At 49.3% G+C, this 21,846-nt stretch overlaps 1 pseudogene across 1 annotated transcript; it reads right to left on the reverse strand.

Annotated features, from left to right (window-relative positions):
* Positions 1-297: 297 nt before the first annotated feature.
* On the reverse strand, positions 298-17,373 carry LOC310851157 (neuropeptide Y receptor type 1 pseudogene; annotated as a pseudogene). The gene is made up of 5 exons (XR_014568717.1): positions 17,037-17,373; positions 7,715-14,102; positions 7,089-7,372; positions 1,225-1,339; positions 298-1,187 (listed from the first exon to the last, which is right to left on the reverse strand). The product of XR_014568717.1 is annotated as a neuropeptide Y receptor type 1 pseudogene (transcript).
* Between the last annotated feature and the right edge of the window lie 4,473 nt (positions 17,374-21,846).

Raw genomic sequence — 21,846 nt, forward strand, 5'->3', positions numbered from 1 at the left:
CGGCACCCTTTCATTATTAATAAAAGAGTCCCCAGTCCCATTTGGATTTCAAATGGGATGCCTGCCTGCCCCCCCCCCGTATTTAAACTCCTCCTCCTCAAAACTGCATGGGCAGAGGGTGGCTGGGGGAGAGCGAGAGTTTGTGCAGGCAGGGCAGAGGGTGGGTCCAGTTCATTGGTTGGTGTTATAAGAAAAAACTGTTCCTATATCCCTTATGGGGTATCCAAGAGCCCATATAGAGTCCTTATGCAAGTTCTCTATTAGTAGGAGAAAATAACAGAGGCCAACCAGAGAATATTGAGAAGCAAAGCAGCTAATAAGTCTGATCTTTATTGAACTGTTGCAACAGAATCCCCCCACTCCCCCCACGCAGGGAGGGAGAAGAACCTAGAACAATGGTGTGCAAGCTCTTATATAGACTTTTGAAACTGCCTCCCGTGTAGCTCAAGACCACCACCCAAAACATCATATATACGTCACAGAAAGAGGGGGTCCTCAGCAGAAATAAATCACAGGGGGTGGTCTGCAGCAGAAAACCTGTCAATGGTCAATCATTGCTAGATCTTGGCAGCCTGGTCATTCTTTGTTGTTGTTTAGTTGTTCAGTTGTGTTCGACTCTTTGTGACCCCCTGGACCAGAGCACGCCAGGCACTCCTGTCTTCCACTGCCTCCCGCAGTTTAGTCAAACTCATGCTGGTAGCTTCGAGAACACTATCCAAGCCAGGTCACAGGCTCACCCTTAAGACAGGATTTGTGAGCAATGGGGAAGACATTTGAGGTTGCTGGAAGAGTCAAAATGGCTTCAGGATTGTTCTCCTGTACTATTTCAGACACATGGCTTATATACTTATGTATGTGTTTGCCACGTACATTTTTATGAACGTTTATATTATATATATAAGACCTTAGAATTCCTATAACAGTTGATGTTGCCCACCACCTCTCTTCTCCTCACTCTCTGTCACTGTCCTTGCAACTGCTGTATTATCCTCCCCAACCCCAAGAGAAGCCCTTTCCTCCTTGACACCAGTGGGCATGAGAGGGTGGCAGCTGGCCCAAAATGGCGGCTGCATTACTGTAGGTGCGGCTGACAAGCGGCAATAGAAAGAAGGGGGAAGGAGCAACCTCCTTTGCCTCCCTCACCCTCTCCTTCCTCACCCCCCATTGGTGCATCTCTTCAGCCACCACTGCCACTGCCAGTCCAGCATGGTGTGGGTCTGCCACCACTTGGACTCCTCCGCCACCCTGACCTGACCTTCCCTCCTCTTTGGTGCTGGAGTCTCTTCTGACACCAGCTTGGGAGAGAGGCTACAGCTGTGGCTCAAGCCCCCTGTGGGAGCTGTTAAGTTGTGGGTTGACATAGCCGACGACACAGCGATTTCTCCAAGTAGCTCTTTATTTTGTAAGCTGGAATAGAACTGACTGCAAACAGCTCAGCCGGCCTGCTTTTATAGGCAGCCGGCTGTCAACATTGTAGCAACAACAGCCCAGAGTTTCCGCCTAAGATAACTGACGTGGACCTGAGTGAAAACTATCTACAGACCTGAGTGAAAACTATATACAGCAGTGTTTCCCAACCTTTTTTGGGCAAAGGCACACTTGTTTCATGAAAAAAATCTCGAGGCACACCACCATTAGAAAATGTTTAAAAAATTAACTCTGTGCCTATATTGACTATATGCCGCTTGGGGCAGCAGCCTGTTGCCCGAAGCACAGGGAGCCCTACGGAGGGCTCCCCGTGCTTCGGGCGAGTGTCTGCAACCCTGCGCGCCCGGCAGGAGCTCCTGCCAGGCGCGCAAGGCTTGGGGCGGCAGCCTGTTGCCCGAAGCACAGGGAGCCCTACGGAGGGCTCCCCGTGCTTCGGGCGAGTGTCTGCAACCCTGCGCGCCCGGCAGGAGCTCCTGCCAGGCGCGCAAGGCTTGGGGCGGCAGCCTGTTGCCCGAAGCACAGGGAGCCCTACGGAGGGCTCCCCGTGCTTCGGGCGAGTGTCTGCAAGCCTTGCGCGCCGGGCAGGAGCTCCTGCCCGGCGCGCAAGGCTTGGGGCGGCAGCCTGTTGCCCGAAGCACAGGGAGCCCTACAGAGGGCTCCCTGTGCTTCGGGCGAGTGTCTGCAACCCTGCGCGCCCGGCAGGAGCTCCCGCTGGGCGCGCGAGGCTTGGGGCGGCAGCCTGTTGCCCGAAGCACGCGGAGCCCTCCGGAGGGTGCCCCGTGCTTCGGGCGAGTGTCTGCAAGCCTTGCGCACCCGGCAGGAGCTCCCGTCGGGCGCGCGAGGCTTGGGGCGGCAGCCTGTTGCTCTAAGCACATGGAGCCCGCCTCCCTCCCACGGCACACCAGGCAAAGTCTCGCGGCACACTAGTTGGGAAACACTGATATACAGTATCCCCCTGCTGGCCCAGGGTGAAACTTCACTACATAACACCCCTCCCCACATAGATAAGGCGTTAGTTACAATTGTAATGGTTTCCTTATATACAGCACATAATGGTTCAATTAGGCACAAAAGCATATCGGTTACATTTCCCATACTTAGACCAACAGTGACACATGTCCAACAACATAGTCCTTTAAATACGTTGGGCGCTTGGGAACTCTGCCAGACCGCCGGGGACTGGTAGCCAAGTCCGGAGGGCCACACAGTTCTTGCTGAGGCTGTGGTGAGACCCTAGGTGGCGTTGGAACCAACTCCCCTGGATCCGCTGCTGTGGGTGGAGCCTCCGCGAGTGGAGTGGTCTGAGTCTGTGGTAAGTCTGGCAGACCCTCTGAAGCGGCTCGGTTCGGCTCCACGCTGGCAGTTTGCGAGGGAGGTGTAGGTGGGGCCTCGCCATCTGTACGTGTCTCTTCTGGAGCTGCAAGTGCAGTTGGGGGCACCTTGGTAGTGTCCAAGTCCCCAACCCTGCGCCTAAGCTGGTCTATGTGCCGTCGCCACAAGCGTCCGTCTTCGAGTGCCACCTGGTACGAGTGAGGTCCAGGGACTCCCACTACTGTGGCTGGCACCCAAGGAATGTCCCCCACATAGTTCCAGGCAAAGACCTGGTTTCCTGGGACAAATGACCGTGGCGCGTTGGCACAGCCTGGGGGTTCAGCCACGGCAAAGTCCGGGTGTAGCCAGTCGAGCGGTGACCTGAGGCGGCGGCCCATAAGCAGTTCAGCAGGACTCCGCCTTGTGGCCGCATGAGGGGTGATGTGTTGCACGAACAAGTATTCAGCGACCCGCTCATGCCAGTCTCCCCGGTCCAGGAGCGCCAGTGCCTCTTTTGCCGAGCGCACCATTCTTTCCGCTTGCCCGTTGCTGGATGGATGAAAGGGTGCCGTTAGGGCATGGCGGATGCCCAGTCCCAAAAGATACCGCTCAAACGTGCCTGACGTGAACTGCGGTCCATTGTGAGAGACAAGGACATCAGGACACCCATGTGTTGCAAACAGGCCTCGCAGCACCCGGATGACAGCTTCGGTAGTGGTGGAGGGCATCAGGGCGACCTCCAGCCATTTGGAATAGGCTTCCACCACTACCATAAAGGTCCGGCCGTGAAAGGGGCCAGCCAGATCGATGTGCACCCTTGACCAGGGTGTCTTTGGCGTCTCCCAGGTGTGTCCCTTAGCTGCCGGTGGTGCAAGCCTCGACTCTTGGCACGCTTGACAGGCGGACACCCAGGCAGTGATGGCATCGTCCATATTAGGCCACCAGACGTAACACCAAGCCAACGCCTTCATTTTGACAATTCCCGGGTGGCCAACGTGCAGAGCCTTCAGGACGCGCTGACGGAGTCCCTGGGGAATCACGACGCGGTCTCCCCACAGCAGACAGCCGCGATGAGCTGAGAGTTCATGTTGTCTGGTTGCGAAGGGCTGGAACTCTGATGCAAAAGGCCCTTGTGGCCACCCCCTCCACACCCAGTTGAGCGCCCGGCTGATGGTGCGATCCTGGGCAGATGCGGAGGCCACAGTGGCAGCCGATACAGGCGCTGCCGGAAGATCCTCAATCAGAAGGAGCGATGAAGCTGGAGCCGGGTCTTCCACAAATGCTGGAAGAGGGCAACAGCTGAGGGCGTCGGCATGGCCCATCAATTTCCCCGGGCGATGGATGAGCCGGTAGTGGTAGGCAGCCAGGAAAACAGTCCATCGCAGCATGCGTGGCGAGAGGACCGGTGGAGTTGGACGATCACCAGTGAGGAGGCCCAGGAGTGGCTTGTGGTCAGTGATGAGGTCAAAAGTCCTGCCATAGAGGTATTCATGGAACCTCTTCACTCCAGCCACAAGTGCCAGTGCCTCCTTGTCGAGCTGGCTGTAATTCCGTTCCGTCGGAGATAGCGTCCTGGAAAAGTAGGCGAGCGGTGCTTCTCTTCCGTCTGGAAAACGGTGACTAAGGACAGCACCGATGCCAAAAGGTGAGGCGTCGCAGGCAAGGACCAGCGGCCTGGATTCACTGTACTGTACCAGCACACTGTCTGATGAAAGGAGAGCCTTGACCGCGTTGAAGGCCGCCGTCTCCCGATGACCCCAGGCCCAAGGCGTCTTAGTGCTAAGGAGTCGGTGAAGAGGCTCAGCCACTGTGGCTTTGTGGGGCAGGAACATGTTATAAAAGTTCAGCAGCCCCAGGAACGCCTGCAACTCCGTCTTGTTCTTTGGGGTGGGGACCTGCTGGATAGCGTGGATCTTGGATGTGGTGGGTGAAGGCCGGAGGCATCGATAAGATAGCCCAGGAACTCTACCTGTGGAACGGCAATCTGGCACTTCTCCCTCTTTACCTTGAGCCCGGCCTCTTGGAACCTGGTCAGCACGGCACGGAGGTGCTCGAACAGCTGCTGGTGTGAGTCTGCAGACACCAAGATGTCATCAAAATATGGTACCACGCCCGGAAGCCCTTGCAGGAGACGCTCCATAAGGGTTTGGAAGATGCCAGGAGCCACACTCACCCCGAACTGCAAACGGCGGCAACGGAATGCCCCCCGGTGGGTGACGATCGTCTGGGCTTCAGCAGTGGCATCATCGACTGGCAGTTGTTGATAGGCTTGGGCAAGGTCCAGCTTAGCGAAGACCTTACCCTCACCCAGGGAATGCAGCAGGTGTTGGACAACAGGAACCGGATAAGCGTGCTGCTGAAGTGCCTTGTTGATCGTGCACTTGTAATCAGCGCAGATTCTCACCGACCCATCTGGCTTGACAGGCGTGACAATGGGGGTTTCCCACTTGGCGTGGTCAACCGGCTCCAAAACTCCTTGGGCGATCAGTTTGTCCAGTTGTTCGTCCACCTTAGCTTTGCGAGCAAAGGGAACCCGGCGTGGCTTTAGCTTGATGGGGGCGACTTGTGGATCAAGGCTAAAGGAGATGGGCGTACCTGTATATTGCCCCAAGGTGCCACCAAAAACCTCGGCAAAGTCTTTGACCAGACCCTCAGTCTCTGCGTTAGAGATGCAGTTGATGCCGGTGACTTCCAGGCCGAGGGCATCAAACCAGTCTAGCCCTAGGAGGCTTGGCCGCTGACCTTCGACCACCACCAACCGGAGCAGGCCCGAAAAATCCTTGAAGGCGATCCGGAACCGGCCAACGCCTACCACGGGAATGTCGTTTCCCTGGTAGTCTCTCAGGTGTACGCGGTGAGAGTCGAGTTGCCTTTTGGACACTCTGGGTACCAGTCTTTTGATGGTGCTCCATGACACGATGGACAGGGCAGACCCGGTGTCGATCTCCATGTCACATGGAGCTCCTTCAATGAGCACCGTGACGTTCAGCTTGCGTCGCGTAGGCGAGTCGGTTTGGCCAATCGTGGTTCCAGACGGGCAGTGGCAGTTGGTGAGAGTGAAACAGCTTTCCTTGGCAGACTGGAGTGAAGACTTGGACTTGCGAGTCGGTGAAGGGGGTGTGTCAGACGGAGCCGATCGGCAGACCTTAGCGATGTGGCCCCTTCTGGAACACTTCCTACAGATGGCGTCTCTGAATCGACACTTGGCACGGGAATGGTTGCCTCCGCAGCCGGCACATTCCGGTTGGCCCTTGGACTTCTGTTGGAACTTCCTGCACTCCGGCTTTGTCTGGTGCACGTCATCGTCTTCACTGGAGGATGCCTCATCACTGCTGGCCTCTTCATAATGCACCGGAACTGGCTCCCTAGCAAGACGGATCTCCTGGGCGGAGCGTTCAGCAGCTTCTGAGGCCACAGCCTCCTCAATGGCTTTCTGCAGCGTGAGGTCTGGCTTGGCGAGGAGACGCCGTTGCAGATGGATGTCCCGGACCCCGCAGACGATTCGATCCATCAGGGCATCGTCTAAGTCTCGGAACTCACAGTGCATTGCAGCCTGTCGCAGGGCGGTGGTGTAGTTGTTGATTGACTCCCCCTCTGCCTGGCTCCGGTGGTAGAACGCATGGCGGGCAGCAATCTTGGACGGCTTTGGTGCGTAGTGGTTGCGGAGCTTCTCTTGGATCGTGTCCCATGGTGTTGCCTGGACTGCTTCAGGCGCAACCAATGCTCGGGCCGTCTCAAACACCTCAGGCCCACAGAGGCTGAGGAATAGGCCCCGCTTACGATCCTTTGATACTGCTGTCAGCTCGTTGGCTTGGAGGTAGCAGTCGAACCGAGCGAGGTAGGAGTCCCATGATTCAGAGGCTGGCGCAAACGGCGGTAGAGGCACAAGTGAAGCCCTGGTTCCGATGGGCGTGAAGGGCGATGGATGGAACACAGTGCTCTTAGCCAGAACAGTCAGCTCTGAATTGGTTCTGTCCAATGATTTCGCTCTGTGATTCAGCTCAGTGATTCAGCTCAGTTCAGAGGCTGGCTGCATCTGGCTGTGCTCTGATGTCCATCGATCCCATCCTCGTCGCCAGTGTTAAGTTGTGGGTTGACATAGCCGACGACACAGCGATTTCTCCAAGTAGCTCTTTATTTCGTAAGCTGGAATAGAACTGACTGCAAACAGCTCAGCCGGCCTGCTTTTATAGGCAGCCGGCTGTCAACATTGTAGCAACAACAGCCCAGGGTTCCCGCCTAAGATAACTGACGTGGACCTGAGTGAAAACTATCTACAGACCTGAGTGAAAACTATATACAGTATCCCCCTGATGGCCCAGGGTGAAACTTCACTACATAACAGGAGCCATCCCACGTTGACCGCTGGCCCCGGCCCATCTACATGACTTGAGGCCGGGGTGGTGAGGGAGGCAGCAGGCCAAATGCGAAGAACTCCCCTCCACAAAGGGGGGGGGGGTTGGTGTCATGAGTGTATGCATGTGCCCCTCAATCCTCCCCACCCTCCGACCTGTCCCATAAGTTTGAGTGCTCCTTGGCAAACCCTTCCCAAGCCCACACACCAAAGGAGAGACACAACAAAGCCAAAGAAAAGACAGTTGGAATTTTGTAACTGCAGCATGTTTTATTCTTTCTGTTGTGTATTGAGTCAAAGGATTTTATATCTGTATTATTATTGTCTGTATTGCATTAGGGTAAAGTAACTGCCTTTTGGTTCCAGAGGGTACAACTACTATTGGTTCATTTAAACTGCTGTATTTGGATCCTCTGTCTTATTGGTTTCCTCCAAAAGGCAGGACTGTGATTGCCTGATATTGTTCCCTCCAAAATGTATCCTTTCTAGCTTGTTCCCTGTCCCTATAAATGTAGCTCTCCCCTCCTCAAGTCTCAGTCTTGTTTGCTTTAATAAAGAAGTGTTACTAGAGAACTGTCTCCAGCATATTATGTCAAGAGAGCAAACCCCACGTCACAACACTTTCCTAGCAGGTTTTTTTTTGGGGGGGAGCCATATAATACAACCAGATTTATGGCACATACCCCCTCCCTGGAATATTATTGGATTACTGTTATTATAGTTCAAGCAAAACAGAAGAAGAAGTCTATTTCACAGACCAGATGAGCCTCTGCACAGTTAAAGGGCACATCTACACTGCAGAGCCAAACTGCTTCAGAAGTCAGAACTTTGCTTCATAGGAGGCTGGGAACTGTAGCTACCAGCACTCTCACAAAACTACAGATCCCAGGATTCTTTGAGGGCGGAGGGAGGATCTTGATGATTAAACTGTGGTCTGACAGTTTGCATGGGGATATCTTTTTAACTGACTGTGACATAAATATACTCTCCAAGTTAGTTTCAAGGAGAAAAACACTTGTTGTATAAAAAAGAGGCTAGTAATGCTTTTCTGGCCCTTCTGTTGCAAAGAAAAATGTCCCTTGTCCGGCCGGCTTGCCCTAAAACAACCGTCTTGTGGCCAGAGAGCCAAACTCTCACCTAAACATCTTCAGCAACGATAGTTTCCAAGATTCTTCAGGATGAAGCCAAGACAGTTAAATGGTTTAGAAATGATATAAAATTGTAGTCTAGCCACTATATTTCTGAGGAATTCTGGGTCAGAAAAAGGCTGACCTCCACTGCCAGCTAGGGACGGTTTCTATCTCACCCCAGTGATTTTGAACTTGGCATCAAACCTGGAGGAGTTTCAATAAAGAACCTTAACTTTTACACTGCTTTAGTGAGTCCCTGTTCCTGTCAGTTCCTGCCAGGCTTAGAGGGAGACCACGGATCTCCTCCATCCCCAGGCTGGTGCCCTCCAGATGTTTCAAACTGCAACTTCCACCTGCTGTGTTGGCAAAGGGGCAGATGGGAGTTGAAGTCCAAGACGTCTGCACCAGGTTGCGGAGGGCCAGCCTACATCAGGTTTTTTTCCTCCACATGTTCTGGTTCACTGGAGAAAAGCGTGTCTGAACATGGGCAAAGTTTTTTCCTGTCCTCAGTAAGCAAGCTTGCTCACAGCTAACCCAGGAACATAGGCACACACCTTGCTTTTCATGTGCCGCCTCAAGTTTATTTAAAGGACATTGCTCATGTATTAGGTAAAGGAAGTGGCAGGAAAACAGACTTTCTTCTTCTCACAAAGTAGACCCATGGCTATGCAGTTAAATAAAGTACATGTTTCAAAACTGGTTGAAAACACAAGCACTGTTTGCCTGCAAGTTCCTAGATCTAGGAGTCAGCAGACATCACCATATTAAGAGATCAGGCATTAGGATACATTCAGCTGATGTTGAAAGGTTGGAAGAACACAGTTAGCTTAGAGAAATATTCTAGAATGTTCGCTTTATGCTTGTAAATATCAGAGTGTGTCCAACTAACTTCTGCTCAGAGTGGACCCATTGAAATCAATATACCTAAGTTAACCACGATTATGAATCTCAAAAAACTGACTCAGTGGCTAGCATTAGATACGACCTTGTATGTCTTTCCTATGAATGTTATGAAAAAATCCTCTGGCTTGATCTGTGCATCCCAAACATCGCAGCATTTTTGTCAGGGCATGAGACTCAGTTAATAAATGGACTAGAAATGGACCAGGGTAGGGAGTGAGATAGCTGATATCCCAGCCCAAAGCTATCTCCATAAAAGTTAGCCCCAGGAAGTCTGGTGGAATTTTACCTGTGAAAAAGTTTATGATATGTCTTAGTCACCTTCTGAAGGTTTAGTCTGAGGTCCAGATTTTTATTTTTATTTTTACAACAGTAACATATTTGCTAGCAGTACACTTTCTTTTGCATTATGGATTTTCTGATCAGAGTGAAAACCCAGAAATGTCCCATGTCAAATCAGTCTTCATTAAAGCCACAAGCCAAAATGGAAAAATGTTCTAGACTGTAGTAGTCCATGAAGCTTTATGCCATAATAATAATATTTTTTAGCTTTTGAGGTGCCACAAGACACTTCAGGTTTTTACTGATTGATAACATAATATTAAGGAAAGCATGGCAGAAAGATCAATTACAACTAATTTATGAACCAGAACAAGAACACTCCCACTGGTCAGGAATTCTGGGTGATTTTGAAAGAAATGTGAGGCAATGTAGAAGATGATTAAAAAGTGACTCCTCACTAATACAAGGAAATGCCATCTTTACTATTTTCTTTTTAATTCGTTGTTACAATCATTCACTCAAACCTAATGGCATTTTTAAACCCACACACACAAACATACATACACACTTGTGCCATTTGGTTTTGGCCCAGGTGATGAATGAGTTAAAGCTTTAGACCTGCTTGCCAAAAACGTTGCGCCTCCAAATGTTTGGGGCTGCAACTGCCACTATCCTGACTATTGGTCATGCTGCCTGGGAATTATGGGACTTGTAGTCCAAAACACCTGGATGACCAAAGGTCAGGGAAGGCTGCTACAGACTATAAATAGTGCAATACCACAGATGCCATTCTGATTTGAATGAACGGAATCTTGCCTGTGACAGCGTCCTGATATCCTGAATGGATTCCCACCCCCTGAAAAATATTACAAAGCTCAACTTACTAAGAATTTCAGTTACATTATTTTCAGATTAATCATTATGGAGCCTTGGTCAGCAACTACGGTAGTCCCCCCCCCCCCAAAAAAGAGGACTGTTCTCAAGAAACAAGTGAGAGGTATCTAAGCTCCTAATAAGCAATAAAGACAGAATAGACCATCTGTGTTACTTATAGCATTAAGGATGGGTAGTCATACAGTCAGTTGCCTGATCTCCCCATTAAGTGCACCAGCAGCAGGGAGAAAACTGAATTTAGCTGTACAAATAATTATGCATCTAGCTGCCATTTGCCATTTTAATTCCTTGGTTGGAACATGCAACTGGGATTTGCATTTGCTTTGTTTTGGATGTTCACCTCTGCCTCAATCATGGATTTATTTAAATTGGGGATAGCCTACTTCTCTGTTCTTGAGGACTGCTCTCCTCTCCAGACAATGAGCTTTCGGGTTGCAAATGCATTTCACTACCCAAAACCAGCACCCTTGTGGGAGTGCAGGGTCCTCCATAGAGCTGCAGCCATTCATCTGCAAGGGCTTCCCTGCTGGCTGGACTGATGGGAACTGTGGCCCCAGACGCCTGGGGAGTCCCAGCTTGGGGGGAAGGCTGGTAGAAGGCATATGCACTCCGGCACAGCATAACATTCAGTTGTGCACATTTACATATTACATGCATGAGAGAGATGTACCCTGGAACACGGGGGACTCTTTGTTTCTTACAAGATGGCAACTTTTTCTTTATCCTGATGAGGGAAACTGATCACATCCTCATGTGACTGACATTTGCTCAGGCCATCTGATGAAAAGGTGCCCTCTGAAGGCCAGCTCCTGTCCATTCCTGATTTAAATATTAAGGCTAAAGTGATAATACCGTTCTGAAGAGTCTTCCTGTGTTAGAAACAAAAAGGGACACTAAGCTCCACATCACTGTCCTCAGCTGGATTATGCAGTGCCAGCATTCATTGACTCATCCTTTTAATGCAGTGCATTTTGCATCCAGAGAGTTTTAGGAATGAAGTATTTCTCACCCCTTTCTCCCCAGTAAATGTGCAATAAATGAGAATTGCTGATCATATACGGTAGTTCCAATTGGCAAATGAAGGCAGAGCTCTCAAAGCCAAAACCCTTCAAGCTCCGTGTCTTAATACACATTCCAAACTCATAAGTCCTTTATATTAAATGGACTAATTTTCATGGAAATAAAAGGGCAGAACCAATCAGAACAATATCTCATCTTTCTCAGTTTCTATTACGGAAACGCTTGCCTTTATTATTATTCAAAAGAAAGACAGAAGATCAAACAAAGTTTCAATTGATGCAATTATATTGACAGGACATGATAGCAAGTTTCTGAGTAGGGCAAAACATTTCTTCAGGTGGGGAAAATGCAGACTAAACCATCCAGGGTGGGGTAGAGGAAGGCCTTTAAAGTTTTCTGCCTTGGCCGTTGGGATGACTGGGAGGCTCTCTCAAAATCTTGATGTGTTACCCAGACATTTCATACTAAGGATTTCAGCTGAACCACTTTGGATCTTACCAGTTCTATTTTTCAAAGCTCTTCTTCAACCAGGATAATTCCATTTGCATGGAGATGGAGACTCACTTAGGGCATCGTTTTTCCAGGTTCCTACCTTCAAAAAATGCTTTTGAAGGGACACATCTACCATGGATTCCCAGAGCACTGCAGACGTTTCTGGAACACAGGACACCAGCCCATTGGTTCATCCAGCTCTGTGCTGCCTATATTGACTGGCAGTGGTGGGTCTCCATGATGTGAGACAGGAGTCTCCTTCCAGTCCTGCCTGGAGATTGAACCTGGGACCTTCTGCATGCAAAGCAGATGCTCTACCACTGAGCTTCGGTCCTTGTACCAGGGAACACATTTAGTTCATGTAGGACGATGACCAGGCCTGTCAAGCCCAAGTTGGTCTATCTGAATGGAGAATACAACCCAGGACACACCCAATGTTGTCCTGAAGTTCAGCCTAGCACAAAAAAATCAGGAGTGCTGGGGAAGCTTTCTTTCGGGAAATGTTTCTTTGCCATGATCAATCTTCTCTTTGAAGGACCATTTGGGAAGATCTGCTTCTAAGTTGCCTAATGCTGATGAATGCAACTCTTAACAGAGTTGGATGATTTATTTAGGGGCCCTTGGATCTTCTTGAGAGGCTAAGCAGAATGTAAGTTGCTTCGTTATTGTCCCAGGACTCACAGTTTCCATCCGTTTTAGTGGAGTACAACCATATTCTCAAGGAAGTTTTCAAAGCTCCAAATGTTAAAATGGGTTAAGGGTCAAAGAGAATAACTGATGGGCAAGCTTGGATTTGAACTCAAGACACACTGTTCCCCAATCCTCTGGGTCATTCCCTCCCCACCTCAGTACATATTCTTTGTTTGAAATGGGATACCCCAGATAATTGCAGATGATCCCTGATACAAGTTTGGTATAAGATATGTTGGGGGGTGGAGTAACCAGAGAATTGGAAATATGCAGACAGCGAAGATACTTCCAGCTTGGCTCAGCTGAGAAATGGACCGGTTGCTGTTGGAAGGCACTGCATGGGATCTTGGCAGTCACGCGTGGGTACTGGTGCCAGCCCCGCTATGGAGCGAGGCCTTGGAGATCTCCGTGCTGACTGTGGAAAGGGGGAAGCTTTCATACTTGTCCTTCTCACTGCTGCAGCTGCAGCGATACAGCAATGCCTTGACTTCCTTTTGGAAATTGCTGTTGAGGAAACCATACATGATGGGGTTGATGCAAGTGGAAGCCATGGCCATAAGGTGGCAGAGGGAGAAGATGAAGTTGTGGTAGCACACTGAAATCTTCTCATGGTCCCAGTCATAGAGGGCATTGAACACAGTGAGTGGAAACCAACAGGCGGCAAAAGCAACGACGATGCAAGCCAACATAATGTTGACCTTCCTGTGGCTAGTGGCCCGGGAGCCATCTTTGGAGCGCTCCACCATGTCCTTGCGACGCTGAAGGCGCAGGAAGATGCGGAAATAGCAGGCCATGATGAGGAGCAGGGGCAGGCAGTACTGGAAAAGCAAGAGGAAGGTGGTGTAAGCTAGGCGATGCTGATCCGATGGCCAGTGCTCAATGCAGGCCACGTGGTTGGCAAACGGGTCAAAGGGAAGGCTTAAGTTTTGAAAGGGCTCATTGGTCAGGATGGTGAAGGAGAGGAAGGGCAGGGAAATGAAGCAGGCCACCACCCAGGTAATGGCCACAGCCAGATACGCATGGTTAGCTCCTGGCTTCCGCCCAGTCGGATTGATGATGAGCTGATGCCGTTCCAGGGCAATCCATACGAGGGAGAGGATGGAGACAGTGACGGAGATGCACTGGACAAAGGGGCTGGCCTTGCAGAGCACTTCTCCTAAGATCCAGCGGTCCATCAAGGTGTAAATGACCGTGACAGGCATGCAAACAAGTGACATGAGGATATCAGAGCAGGAGAGGTTGGCGATGAAGATGTTGGTGACGTTTCTCATCTCCTTCTGCTGGATGATGACACACACCAAGCAGAGGTTGCCAATCAACCCCACTGCAATGACTGCGCTGTAAGCTACGATCAGGAAAGTGCCGTTCCCCACAGAGTCACTGCAGGACATGTCGTTTTCCTCTAGCAGGCTCAGCTGCTCTGAGAAGTTGAGGTAGAGGAGATTCATCAGCTGGTCCATGGCACGTCCCAACTCTACCTTAGAGATGGAAGGATGGAGAGCTCTCTAGTGCAGGTGGCAAAAAAGGCTGCGGCAGCGGCAGCAGCAGCAGCAGCAGCAGCAGCAGCTGTCCCTCCTCATGAGATGCTGCGCTCGCTTGCCCTGTGCCAAAGAAGAAGACATCCAGTCATTAGGAGGCACTTACTTATTGACTACATTTATATATTGCCTTTCTTCCATGGAGCTCAAGGTGGCATGTAGAAGTGCCCAGGGGGCTCCTAGGATTGCTTCAGGCATTCTGGGTGGCTTACAACATATCTAAAAACATCCTTAAAAACTTCCCTAAACAGAACTGCCTTCAGATGTCTTCTAAAAGTCAGATAGTTGTTTATTTCCTTGACATCTGAAGGGAGGGCGTTCCACAGGGTGGGTGCCACTACTGAGAAGGCCCTCTGCCTGGTTCCCTGTAGCTTCACTTCTCGTAGTGAGGAAACCAGCACAAGACCCTTGGAGGAGGACCTAAGTGTCTGACTGTCTGGGAGTGGAGACACTCCTTCAGGTATACAGGGCCGAGGCTGTTTAGGGCTTTAAAGATCAGCACCAACACTTTGAATTGTACTTGGAAACATACTGGGAGCCAGAAGATCCTTTAGGACCAGTTTTTCAGTATATGGTCTGGGCAGTCACTCCCAGACCCAAGTGTGGTTAGCTTCACCAAGTGGCTGGCTGTATCAGGAGTCTTCAGAGCATGCCCTACTGCAGCCTTCCCCAATCTGGCACCTTCCATATGTTCCCATTAATCCCAGCCAACTGATGGGAGTTGTAGTCCAAAACATCTGGAGGGTGCTAGTCTGGATCAGCTGCCCAAGGACTACTCATCTTCTGTCCCACATAGTTTAGTCTTACGGCCCATCCATACCTTGGCTTAATGCCCATTGGGAACCTTTGTGCCCCCTTTAATTCCTCCTCATCCTGGTGACATTCTCCTCCAACTACCACCCCAAATTTTCTCCTCCCTAAATCAGATATTCCCTATGTAACGGATGTTAAACCACAAAGCCTAGGACTTGCCGATCAGAAGGTCGGCGGTTCGAATCCCCATGACGGGGTGAGCTCCCGTTGCTCGGTCCCTGCTCCTGCCAACCTAGCAGTTCGTAAGCACGTCAAAGTGCAAGTAGATAAAAAGGTACCGCTCCGGCGGGAAGGTAAACAGGGTTTCCTTGTGCTGCTCTGGTTCGCCAGAAGCGGCTTAGTCCTGCTGGCCACATGACCCGGAAGCTGTACGCCGGCTCCCTCAGCCAATAAAGCGAGATGAGCGCCGCAACCCCAGAGTCGGTCACAACTGGACATAATGGTCAGGGGTCCCTTTACCTTTACCTTTACAGAATCTCCAGATCTAGGGAGAAGAAAATGTGAGGCTGCAGTAAATGGAGGAGAACACCAAGTGGGCTAAGGAGCCACAGGAAGCATGGGGGGGTCGCAAGACACACTAAGCTGAGGTATGGATGGGCCACACTCTGCAGTGACCCCACCTTATCCTAGAAGCTTCTATTGGGTAAGAACACGCTCACTGAAAGTATTAAAAATGTGTTATTTGTCTTGAGACAGCCCTTTCCTGTGGTTGCCATTTACTGTGAAGACAGACATGAGATCTTAAGAGTGAGTTATCCACCTGCTGTAAAGCAGAGTTCCTATTCATTGCAATGGAGGCAGAGGAAATGAGAACACCCCCCTCCACCTTTTATCTGCATGGCCTGGTACTCTCTACATTTTTCCAGACAATCCCCGCCCTGTTGTTCAGGAAAGTCATGGCCACCACTTATTGTCTTTTCCTGCCCTCTGTTCCCATCTAGCCCATCAGCTATGATAATGCAGCCCTGCAAATGAAGTCCACAGAAGATATAAGCCTGCAAAAAAAATTGTTCACAAGTCCCTGTCTAGTGAGAGTTATTTGTAGCGTGTCTAAGGCCTGCAAAAAGGAAAATGAAATTGAGAGGGAGAAGACAGACTCTTCCAACCTAGAAAAGCATTCTTGCCAGAGGCAATTTTTACTTGTCACAGGCAAACAGCTATTTTCAAGCCTACATAGTAACTGCTGAGTATCAGTATCGGTATCAAAGTTTATTTCAGTCAGAGACCAGCATAAGATAAAACATATGGATAAACTGAACACATAAGACTTAAAACAGGTGAGGAGTAACTGCTGAGTAGGATATGGCCAGGCAACTATCACAAGCACCTGTTGGCCAGTGTCAGAGCAGGAAGGCAACTTCCACCATTTATATCTGCAACATCCTCTGAAATGTTAAAGAAAACATTTCATTTCCTACTTCTTTCAATGTAGAGATATTGCCTACAATACTGTTTCCAATGCAGGGCACCCAGGTAGTCTCTTAAAGGGCAAAATGGGAGGCAGTGGAAGCAAGGCTGCTTCTGCTGGTGCCCACATCAACATCCCATTTCATGCACACTTTGCTTTATTTGTAAAATGTTTGTCAACTGGAGCTTGTGTGCTTAGGTCCTCCCCTTCAGCGCGGCAATGCACAACCTGCCCTCTTTCAGAAAAAGCTGCACAGGGCTGCCCCCCCCAGCCCCCCTCATCCTTTCCTTTCGATTCCAAGACCAGCATTTAATGGTAGGGAGGGATAGAGGAATGAAGGCAGAGTACCCTTCCCCTCTTGGAACTTGGTCTGCAGGCTAGCCTTGGAATGCCAGCGCTAGCTGGGGAGCAGGTAGCCCCCCATGTCTCCCACCCGCCCCCAGCCCAGCAGGCCAGCCGCCGACCACTGCCCAGACAGATGCGCACGCGGCGGAGCGGCAGATTGCTGCAGCTTTTGACGGGAGACGCTGTGGTTGTCATGCCTCCACTCTGCCCCAGCTTTGGAGAATTAGCTCTGAGGCTGGTAGAGGCTGGCAAGCCCAGCAGAAAATGCAGCTTGGGACTATTACACAAGTTCTGGTGCTGTCGCTGCTACAGGGTCAGGGGAGTGAGGACGGTACTCCTGGGGCACCCAGCCCCAAATGCAGCCCCCAGGTCTATGAAGAATACACAAGCAAGCGCGCGTACACACACACACACACACACCCCTCACTCACCTGATGCTGAACTAGTTCTCGTGTCGGTTCAGCCTCTTCTTAAACCCGGGCAGATCTGCTCTGAAATATGGTGCAACACCCTCCCGGTACACGTGAATGCGTCTCCCAGCTCAGGGGTCCTCCTTTTCTTCTTTTCTCTCCCCCAAATGATGGGCTCCAGGGTTTTTTGGGAGGGGGAAGCAAGGAGACACCCAGCGTAAAGGCTGCCTTAAGAAGAACTAGGGAAGCCCCCTGCCCCCCCCGACCCATATAAAAAACTCCACCCCTGGGAGGAGCGAGGCTTAGCCCCACCCGGGACTCTGGCTTCCAGGCGGAGAGGGGATGCTTCTTCCACGTGGGTACCACTCCTCTCCCCCGCCCAGCCGCGCGCTCCAGTCTCTCAATGTGAGAGCACGTGAAGGGGGGGGGGGAGGCTGCTGTTGCTGCTGCATGCGGGGGCGGAGGTGCCCCAGATCCAGCTCTGGCAAAGGTCCAGCTCCCTGGCAGGCAGGCAGGCAGGCAGGCAGGCAGGCAGGCAGGCAGGCAGGCAGGCAAGCGAGCGGGGGTTTTACTCAGGCGAGCGTTGATGGGCGGAAGGTAGGGAGGTCAGGCGCTCCTGGGAGATCTCTGGGCGCTGGGAAGTAGATGGGCGAGGATTCCTGGCTCCCAAAACGGTTTTGCAACTGGCGACACCACCGCTAAAATAAAGAAAGCTAAGGTGGGGTGAGCAAGAGTGGATTTTTGTGCAGAAAGACTGCGAGCTCTGCTCATCTCTGGGATTCCAAACAAACCCCTTCTGCGCCAGGTTTCTAGTAGGAAGGCAGTGAGTCGATCCTGACAGCCAGGTATGGACAGCCATGCCAACTGGTTAGGAGGAAGGAAGGGGCTTGGCTTTAAATCACCCATCAAGGGATGGCTGGGCAAGGCAAACTAGCAGGCACCTGCACTGTCTATGGTGAAGGACAGTCTTCTCCAACCTGGTGCCCTCCAGATGTTTGGCTACAACTCCCATCAACCCCAGGCAGAATGGCTGTAGGATTCCAGGGCTGATCATACTGGCTGGGGCTCAAGGGACTTGGGATTAAAATCTATTAAATAATAACTCACATGACCACAAAGAAGGCATGAAGGTAAAAGACCCTCCCTGTTCTTTTATCCCAGCAGTGCATAGAATATTGGAACAGGTATTAGGGACCTGAGTTCAAATCCTGATGTGGCTCATCTCAAGATGGAGACACAGCATAAGAACATCAGAAGAGCCTGCTGAATCAGGCCAGTGGCCAGTTTCCTTCTCTCATAATGGCCAACCAGATGCCTCTAGGAAGCCTGCAAGCAGGATCTGAGCACAAGTGCACTTTGCCCTCCTCTGGCCTCCAGCAGCTGGGACTCAGAAGCATCACTGTGGAGGCAGAGCAGAGCCACTGACAGCCCTGCGTCTTCCACGAATTTGTCCAATCCTTTTTTAAAAAAAAGATATTTATTAAAGTTTAACAATTACAAAGAAAGAAAAACAGACAATAATAATAGAAAAGATTACAATACTTCAAAAATACAGGAAAATACAATGCTAAAAAGAGAAAAAAAGAGAAAAAAGAGAAAAAGAAAAAAGAGAAAACCCAAAAACAATACAGCTAAGCAATAACATTTAAAAACAATAACATCCAATATTTTCATATCTTTATCTTTTATTTACTTATTTCCATGACTTCCTCACGCCTCCCTTTTGGTATTCTTAATTCATAATTGCTTCAGCAAGTCCTTTCCCTCTTTCTCAGATTTTATTCCATAATTTATCTTAACGCAATTTAACCTTAAATTTTACACTTTAACCCATTAACAATCCATTTTAACTTAATTCTTTATAACCTTTCTGCTAAGACTATGTAGGTTCATTCCAGCATCTTTCTAACATTCATTAATTTTACAATACTTTTTTAAATATACTTTAAATTTTTTCCAATCTTCTTCCATTGACTCTTCTCCCTGGTCTCGGATTCTGCCAGTCATTTCCGCCATTTCCATGTAGTCCATCAGTTTCATCAGCCATTCTTCCCTGGTGGGTAGATCTTGCGTCTTCCAATACTTTGCAATAAGTATTCTTGCTGCTGTTGTGGCATACATAAAAAACGTTCTATCTTTCTTTGGCACCAATTGGCCAACCATGCCCAAAAGCAAGGCCTCTGGTTTCTTCAGAAAGGTATATTTAAATACCTTTTTCATTTCATTATAGATCATCTCCCAGAATGCCTTAATCTTTGGGCATGTCCACCAAAGGTGAAAGAAAGTACCTTCTGTCTCCTTACATTTCCAGCATTTATTATCAGGCAAATGGTAAATTTTTGCAAGCTTGACTGATGTTATGTACCACCTATAGATCATTTTCATTAAATTCTCTTTTAAGGCATTACATGCCGTAAATTTCATACCAGTGGTCCATAACTGTTCCCAGTCAGCCATCATAATATTATGGCCAACATCTTGTGCCCATTTAATCATAGCAGATTTCACCATTTCATCTTGAGTATTCCATTTCAACAGCAAGTTATACATTCTTGACAAATTCTTAATTTTAGAGTATAGCAGTTCTGTTTCCAATTTGGATTTTTCCACCTGGAAACCATTTTTTTTTGTCCAAATTATATGCCTCCAATTATTTGATAATAATGGAGCCAGTCTCGCACTCTGTTTTTTAATTTTTCAAAACTCTGCAATTTTAGTCTGTCTCCCTCTTGTTCCAAAATTTCCCAATACTTCGGCCATTTAGCCTCCATATTAAGTTTTTTTCTGAGCCTTTGCTTCCATTGGTGACAGCCATCTTGTGGTTTTATTTTTTAGCAAATCCTTATATCTTATCCAAACATTAAACAATGCTTTTCTAACAACGTGGCTTTTGAACGCTTTATGTGCTTTAACCTTATCATACCACAATCCATACTTATGGATCATACCAATCCTAAAGCCATCCAAGCTGAGGGGCACTGCTGCCTCCTGTGGGAGCAAAGTGCATGAGCAAGTCCTTTCTTTCACTGTCCTGAAGCATTCAGCTTCATTAAATGTCTGCAGGTCGTAGTGTTATGAGAGAGGGAGAAAAACTTTTTTCTATCCACTCTTTCTATGCCATGCATAAACCTCTGGTATGTTCCCTCTTACTTGCCTATTCTCTAAACTAAAGAGTTCTAAATGCTGTAAAAGAATTGAAAGGGAGTTTGAAAGAGGTTTGACTTCCCAGGAGAACCTTCCCAATCCCTGAATGCTGTACATGTGTTGGATTGCAACTTGTAGCCCAAAATATCTAGAGGACACTAGAATGGGGGAGGCTGAGACAGACAAGAATTTGCTTCAGAGAGCTTTGAAAGAGGGAGTGAAACTATGATTCCTGCATTCCATCCCACTACTGCCTCTGGTAAACAGGTTTTGCAGGGCTGGGTTGAACGGTTTCAAAAACCTGCAGAACCTCTTGTACCAAACGGCAGCAATAGAAGCACATCTGCACAGGCTCTCCAGCCCCTTCCTCTCCCTTAGGAGCTGCTTTCTTCTTTCTGTCTAAAGACACTTTGTGGCAGAAACCAAGAACTTTCTGATTCATCACCATTAAGGTCGCTCTTAGTGCACCTTCAGACATCACAATGCAAAAAACTGTTAGCTTGCCCATTGCTGTGGCACTATGACTGTTCCAATCTCTTTAATGGGTATGCTTGGATGACGATTGCGTTTCCAAGCACCTGTTTGTTGTGTTCACACTTCTACTGCACATTTCAGAAGAATGTACAGTAGTTGAATATGTAAAACCATGGTGTGTGTAGCTGCAGTTCCACAGGAGGCCTCTGGGCGGCCTCACCTTCCACCTTCACCAATTCCTGGTGGCACAACAACAGCCAGTTTCCTGGGAAGCTAATGAGATACTTTGGCGCCACTGATGCCAATGTTGCCGCTGGGATTCATCAGCACAAATGCTCCTGCTTATCTGGAGGGTCAATCTATACTGATATTCACCTCAGCAAAAGACAGGGCCTGGTGTTGATTTAATTTTCTGAAGCAGTAAGCGCTTTTGCTAGGAGAGAGAAAAGCAGCCTTGTGTTCCAGGAGCATGTTTTTCAGGGCTTTCTCCTCTTATCCATGCACCAACCCATCTTCCTTCCTGCCTGCTTGCAGTAGTCAGTTGTGTGCATGTATGAATCAGCAAAGTTGAGTTAGGAACAATTTACACCTTGCAAACTTGCAAAATTAATTTAAATCAACACTCATCATAGTTTTGAACACCAATCTATGAGACTTCCAGGGGTTTCTTCCAGGACTTTCTCAGGATTTAGTTTTCATGGAATAAAGGTTAGTGGGCACTATGGTGTATTTCAGAACTATGGTTTTCTTTCTGCAGGTCTACAACCTGAGCTTCCAATTAGGGTTCCAGGGAAGGCCTCAGTGGCCACAGCCTGGGTTCTTAGGATGATGTGGCCTCCAGCCTGGAAGCTGGAGGCACAGCAGCATTTCTTTTTTTTGGGGGGGGGGGATTTGATATCCTGCTTTATCACTACCCGAAGGAGTCTCAAAGCGGCTAACATTCTCCTTTCCCTTCCTCCCCCACAACAAACACTCTGTGAGGTGAGTGGGGCTGAGAGACTTCAGGGAAGTGTGACTGGCCCAAGGTCACCCAGCAGCTGCATGTGGAGGAGTGGAGATGCGAACCCGGTCCACCAGATTAGGAGTCTACCCTCTTAACCACTACACCACACTGGCTCTTGCTCCAGTGTCAGCCAAACTCAAACACATAACTTACGCATCTGCAGCTTGCCTTGGCCTCATGTTCTCCATCCCAGGATGATGTGGCCTCCAG

The sequence above is a fragment of the Podarcis gaigeae genome, assembly GCF_964106915.1.
Source record: "Podarcis gaigeae genome assembly, chromosome: 8".
NCBI lineage: Eukaryota > Metazoa > Chordata > Lepidosauria > Squamata > Lacertidae > Podarcis > Podarcis gaigeae.